The sequence below is a fragment of the Fistularia commersonii genome, chromosome 17 (genome assembly GCF_037954325.1).
Source record: "Fistularia commersonii isolate RoL2024-O1a breed Wild chromosome 17, RoL_Fcom_v1.0, whole genome shotgun sequence".
NCBI classification, from domain to species: Eukaryota; Metazoa; Chordata; class Actinopteri; order Syngnathiformes; family Fistulariidae; genus Fistularia; species Fistularia commersonii.
In genome coordinates this window covers 3,041,239-3,046,613 of record NC_141300.1, presented here as the reverse complement: position 1 = coordinate 3,046,613, position 5,375 = coordinate 3,041,239, and positions in this window count along the sequence as shown.

Genomic DNA, 5,375 nt, shown 5'->3' with positions numbered 1-5,375 from the left:
CATCAGCTCAATGTTTTTTTTCCAGTGGTCTGCTTCAGTTTCAGTCCATATGTTAGATCTGTGTTGCATTTGCAGGTGTTTGTACACATGTGTGAAAGAGGGATGGAGAGACTAGGCGGCTAAGTCTGAACTTTTGCTTAAAAGGTGATAAAAATATTTGAGATGGTCATGGGACAAGAAACCAAGGTCTGAGCATGAGAGCATAATATGCTCATACCTTCAACTTGTGTGTGTGTGTGTGTGTAACAGACAAATCTCAATGACAGTCTTCATGTATCTTTTTGTCTGCCGGTCCAGCAGCACTGTCCCCGACATCACGCAATGCTGCAGAGGCTGCATAGCCCTACAGCATCCAGAGCATTGATGCATGTACATTTCTGGTGAGGTAGTAAGCCTTTTTTCAACTTGTATTTATAATCGTAGTTGTAGCTGTGTTCCCAGCTAACACCGAGACCCTCAAGTTAGATGCTGTCATTCTGACTTTGTGTGCAATGCATTCTTCTACATTGTTGCTTTATACAGGCCATGTAGTTTAACTGGTTAAGGTGAGGCTCTTACTGAAGTATATCCTTCAGAAAGATGGTCACAAACATTAAGACAAGGCAAGGCTTGTCAAACCAAAAGAAATACACAGAGATGTAACCTTTAGTAGAAAAAAATATTGTGCTAGTCTCATGAACAAACACCTACTACAACATCACATTTCAATCTGCCAGATATTTTGGTCCACATCTTTGCAAATAAAGCCAATAGCATTGATCAAGAGTCAGGCTAAGTGGCCTCTCAGCTTGTAGGTGACCAATCCTGTCATTTTCAATAACATGACTGTCACATTACTAGTGACCAGATCACATTGGCAGCAAACTGACCAGGTAGCCCCCAGTGTGGTCTGAATTGACAATTTGACAAAGAATTTCGATCTCTCAGATAGGTAAGACTTTATCCTGTCCAGTGTAATTCCAGTCAACCATTCCAGGCTTTGCTAAAATTTCATGATCAGTGGTATTGAATGTGGCACAAAGATCTAAAAGGACCAGAACAGAGGCAGGTCCCTTATCCAATGCAAGCAAGTTTCCTAGGAACTTTGATCGCTCCTGTTTCAGTACTATGGCATATTCCAAAGTCTGATTGGAAAACTTCAAATAGCCTATTGGTAATCTGAAATGGAGCTATATGTTCAACCTGGGTTCAAGATTTTCTTTTTTTTTAACAGGGGTTTAAGTACAGCTTCCTTAAATGGCTGTGGTACATAACCTGTTAGATTACCTGTTGATTATATCTAGGTTAGCATTGCTAAGAAATGCTTTGTGCATTTTGATGAGGCGTGACAGGGTGGGACCAACGGGGGAAAAAAAAAAATCCAGAGAACCCAGGCGAGGGGAGGTGTAAAACTGGAAGGCGGGCGACAATTGCTGAGCCCGAGAACTCTGGATCAGAAAAGGATAGGGAATGGGAGCTAGTGTAATCTAAATCAAGAAAATCAAAAGCAGGGACTCGAGGATTGGGACCAGAATCAGAGCTGTGGACTCTGGGAACAATGTTGTGGAATAATGTCCACTCATTTTCATAACAGATAACAGGTATCCTTTAGCCGCTCTACCTTTAGGGGGACAGTGAAGATGTGTCCCATCATTACTTGGCTACTCCACAATCAGCGGACTGTAGCTACTAAAGGTGTTGAACAGCCCAGCTTCTGTGATAATACCAGGACACGCGCAAGAGTGTTGCTGGGTCCATATATGGTCATGTTGTACTCTGACATGTGGGTTATCCACCAAACCGCAACACTTACAATCCCACACAAACAAGACAAGTGTTGAAGACTTCTGAAAGCTGGTAGCAGTAGAGTAATTCTTTGGAACAGGCAAAGCAGGGACTCGTACAGCCATGAGCTCACTCTCATTTGCAAGAGGGCATGGGGGTCCTTGAAGTGGAGCCAACAGTAGAGCCAGGGAAAGTCAGCACCAGTTCAAGCAACACACAGGGAATCCTCTCTGTATCCTCCTCACTACATGTAAGCAGTTAGCGTGTGAGGATACAGAGAATAGGGTTAGATGGAGAAGGTTGATTTGCTGTGCCAACCCCTGAAGGGAAAAGCTGACAGAAGAAGGAGAAGATTAGGTTATGGACTGTCATTTTATGATATCATAGATGAAAATATGACTCTGTTTTTCAGTCACAAAATTATGTTAATTGTAGGCGACATGGTGGCGCAGTGTTAAGGCTTCAACCTCACAGCACGAAAGGACACCTTTTTCTACGGCTAGCGAATGCATAAAGACACTTCTAGATATGGTCAACAACAAAACACGAACGAAATTTACAGATTTCATACCACCGGAGATACAGATCATCGTACGCTCCAACCCCATCACCTCCACGAAGGCCTTAAAACGTCGAGCCCGGGTGGACAGACCCGGCGCCTCGGAGACCGCGACGCAAGCTTGGCAGGCTACATGCTAGGCTAGCGAGCCGACCCGACCACCGCTACGTAGCCTCCTGCTAGCTAACGTGCGGTCCCAAGAGGACCAACTGGACGAGCTGAGGACCAGAATCACCGACGAGTGCTGCGCCCCGATCTTTACTGAGACCTGGCTCTCACGCAAAGTTCCGGAATCCGCAGTTCAGCTGCAGACCCACTCCGAACACCAAGGGGACCGGAACGCAGCCCCCGGTAAGGCTAAAAGGGGTAGGCGTGTGTGTGATCGTGAACAACGCGTGGCGTGGAGACGTGCGGACTGTAAGCAAGCACTGTTCGCCATACGTGGAGTTGTTGCTGCTTAAATGCCTATTATCTACCGAGGGAATTCACTGCCGAGGTTTTTAACCGCTGTTTACATCCTGCTGCGGGCTGACTCTGCTGCAGCGCTGGTCAAGCTGCATGACGTCATCAGGGCGCTGCAAACGGCGCGCCCTGATGACGTCACTAAAATACTGGCCCCTTTGTGATCCCAGGTGGTGATTTCAACCACTGCAGAATGTACTCTCCATGTACCACAAACATGTGGATATTCTCACTCGCTACAAGAACACCCTGGACCACGCGTCCAGAAACGTCCGTGGCCAGTTCAGGGCTGCACTCCGAAACAGTCAGACGTCTCTCCTGTTTCTGTACCTGGTGTAAAGACAGAGACTTAAACAGACAAACACTGTGACCATAGAAATCAAACACTGAACCCTGGATTTAGAGGACATCCTGCAGGACTGTCTTGCTACAACCGACTGGGATGTGGTTGAGACCGCAGCCACTCAGGAGGACTTTTCTGTCAGCATACAGGAGTACACTGTGTATGCGACCAGGTAGAGCATACAAGTCACAAAGTTCCCCAACCAGAAGCCTTGGCTGAACAGTCAGGCACGCCACATGCTGTGTGCCCGCTCTCATGCATGTAGGTCCGGGAATGAGACGGAGTACAATGCTGCTAAGTACAGACTGAAGAAGACCATCAGAAAAGCCAAGAGGCGGTACAGAGAGAAGCTGGATGGCTTCTACTCCACTGCCGACCCTGGGCGGATGTGGCAAGGCCTGCAGCACATCACGAACTACAAGTCCACCACCAGCATGGGCATCACCACAGACAACCTGCCTACTGCAGTGTGAAATGTAGAACGGCACGATTAAAGAACTCGTTCTACCCGACTGCCATCAGACACTTAAAAAGCTGCCACTCATTCTTCTCCCTGCACATGTAAAGTCTACTGCCACTTAATTTGCACTGAAAATGGAACAAATAAATCAAAAAAACAATGTGTTATGAAGCTGAAAACATCTAATTAATAATAGCCTCTTTCTGTTCAGGGGAAAATGATCTAATCTGAGATGTTTTTCTGTTTGTTTGTGTTCTCGTCTTTGCTTGAAGTGGGGAAACTCAAAAGTTTCTCTGAACACGAGCTATAGAAAACAGATTCAGGATACAAGGAGTTGCTATTTATCCTGTCCTCTTGAGGTTCTGATGAGGCATAAATGTTTTTTAAGCAAAACTGAGTTTAAGTCTTGAGTCTTTACTAAATAGGGGGACAATTTAAAACTGGCAGGGGTCTCTGGTGAGATTATGGACAGTAACCCCCCTATCAGTAACTTGCACTATGAGTGAGTTTATGATTTATATACTTATATTTATATATATTTTATTTTATTGTATTTCTTATTCTCCCTCCTTCCTACTATTATCTATTACTGTTATGTTTTTGCTTGAAACTCTGGCACAACAATCTCCTTTGGGATAAATAAAGTTGTTCTCTCTCTCTCTCATATTACTTTCATTTTCATAGTTAATTGAAAATAAATTAAAGAAATCCACAGTGGTGTGTGGTTCATTTTTAAAAAAGAATTGTACATCTTTAATTTTCAAGTGCCAGTTTTGTGAAAAAAACAAACAAACAAAAAAAAAAAAACACACAGTTAAATACCTATATGAATTGAATTATTGATTATATATTTTCAAAATGAATTATTGTATTGGGATTCTATGAAATAATAAAACATGCTCAGTTATGACATAGCTTTCTTTATTTAACCTGAAAGTGAGATTCCTGTTGCAGAGCCACACTTTCTGACTGTCTGGTTGTTCATTACTGTAAACTTGGGCAGCACTTTGGTGTAATGGGTTTATGTTTCTATATTTATCCAGCAGGAGTTGATTTTTATGCAGGAGCACAGAGCAGAGCCACAACAGTGTTGACTTTTTCGGAAATCAGTGACTGCTCCATAGTTGCGATTTAACACGAGGGTCAACAATAACCCCCCTCCTCGGGCCGCCACCTTATCGTGCTGGAGGGGTTTGCGTGTCCCAAAGATCCCCACCAGGCTATGTTTTCAGGGTCTTTGTGCCTCAGATCAGGGTCACCCAAGGCCAGCAGGTCCTGGATGAGGGATCAGACAAAGCGTGGCTCAAGAAGAGAAGAAGAGACAAATGGACCTGGTCACCAGGCCCCCTCCCTGCAGCCAGGCTCAGGGATGGGACTCGATGGTGAGCGCCTGGTGGCTTGGCCTGCACCTATTGGGCCCAGCCAGGCTCAGTCCAAAAGGGCAACGTGGATCCTCCTTCTATTGGCCACACTACCCATTGGAGGGGCCACGGGGGCTGGTGTGATATGACCCAGAGCTGTGGGCCTACCTTGGTGGTCCAATCCGCGGTAATAGAAGCTGGCTCTAGGAACATGGAATTTTACCTCTCTGGCAGGCAAGATATAGTCTGACTCACCTCACGTTCTGGTACCAGGCCTCTTGAGAAGGGATGGACCAGGGGTGGGCAAACTATGGCCCGCGGGCCACATCTGGCCCATTGGTCCATTTAATCTGGCAGTAATCTGGTACAGTCTTTACCAAAGATTGGTACAGAATTCATACTTGATGTGAATGATTGGATTAATGA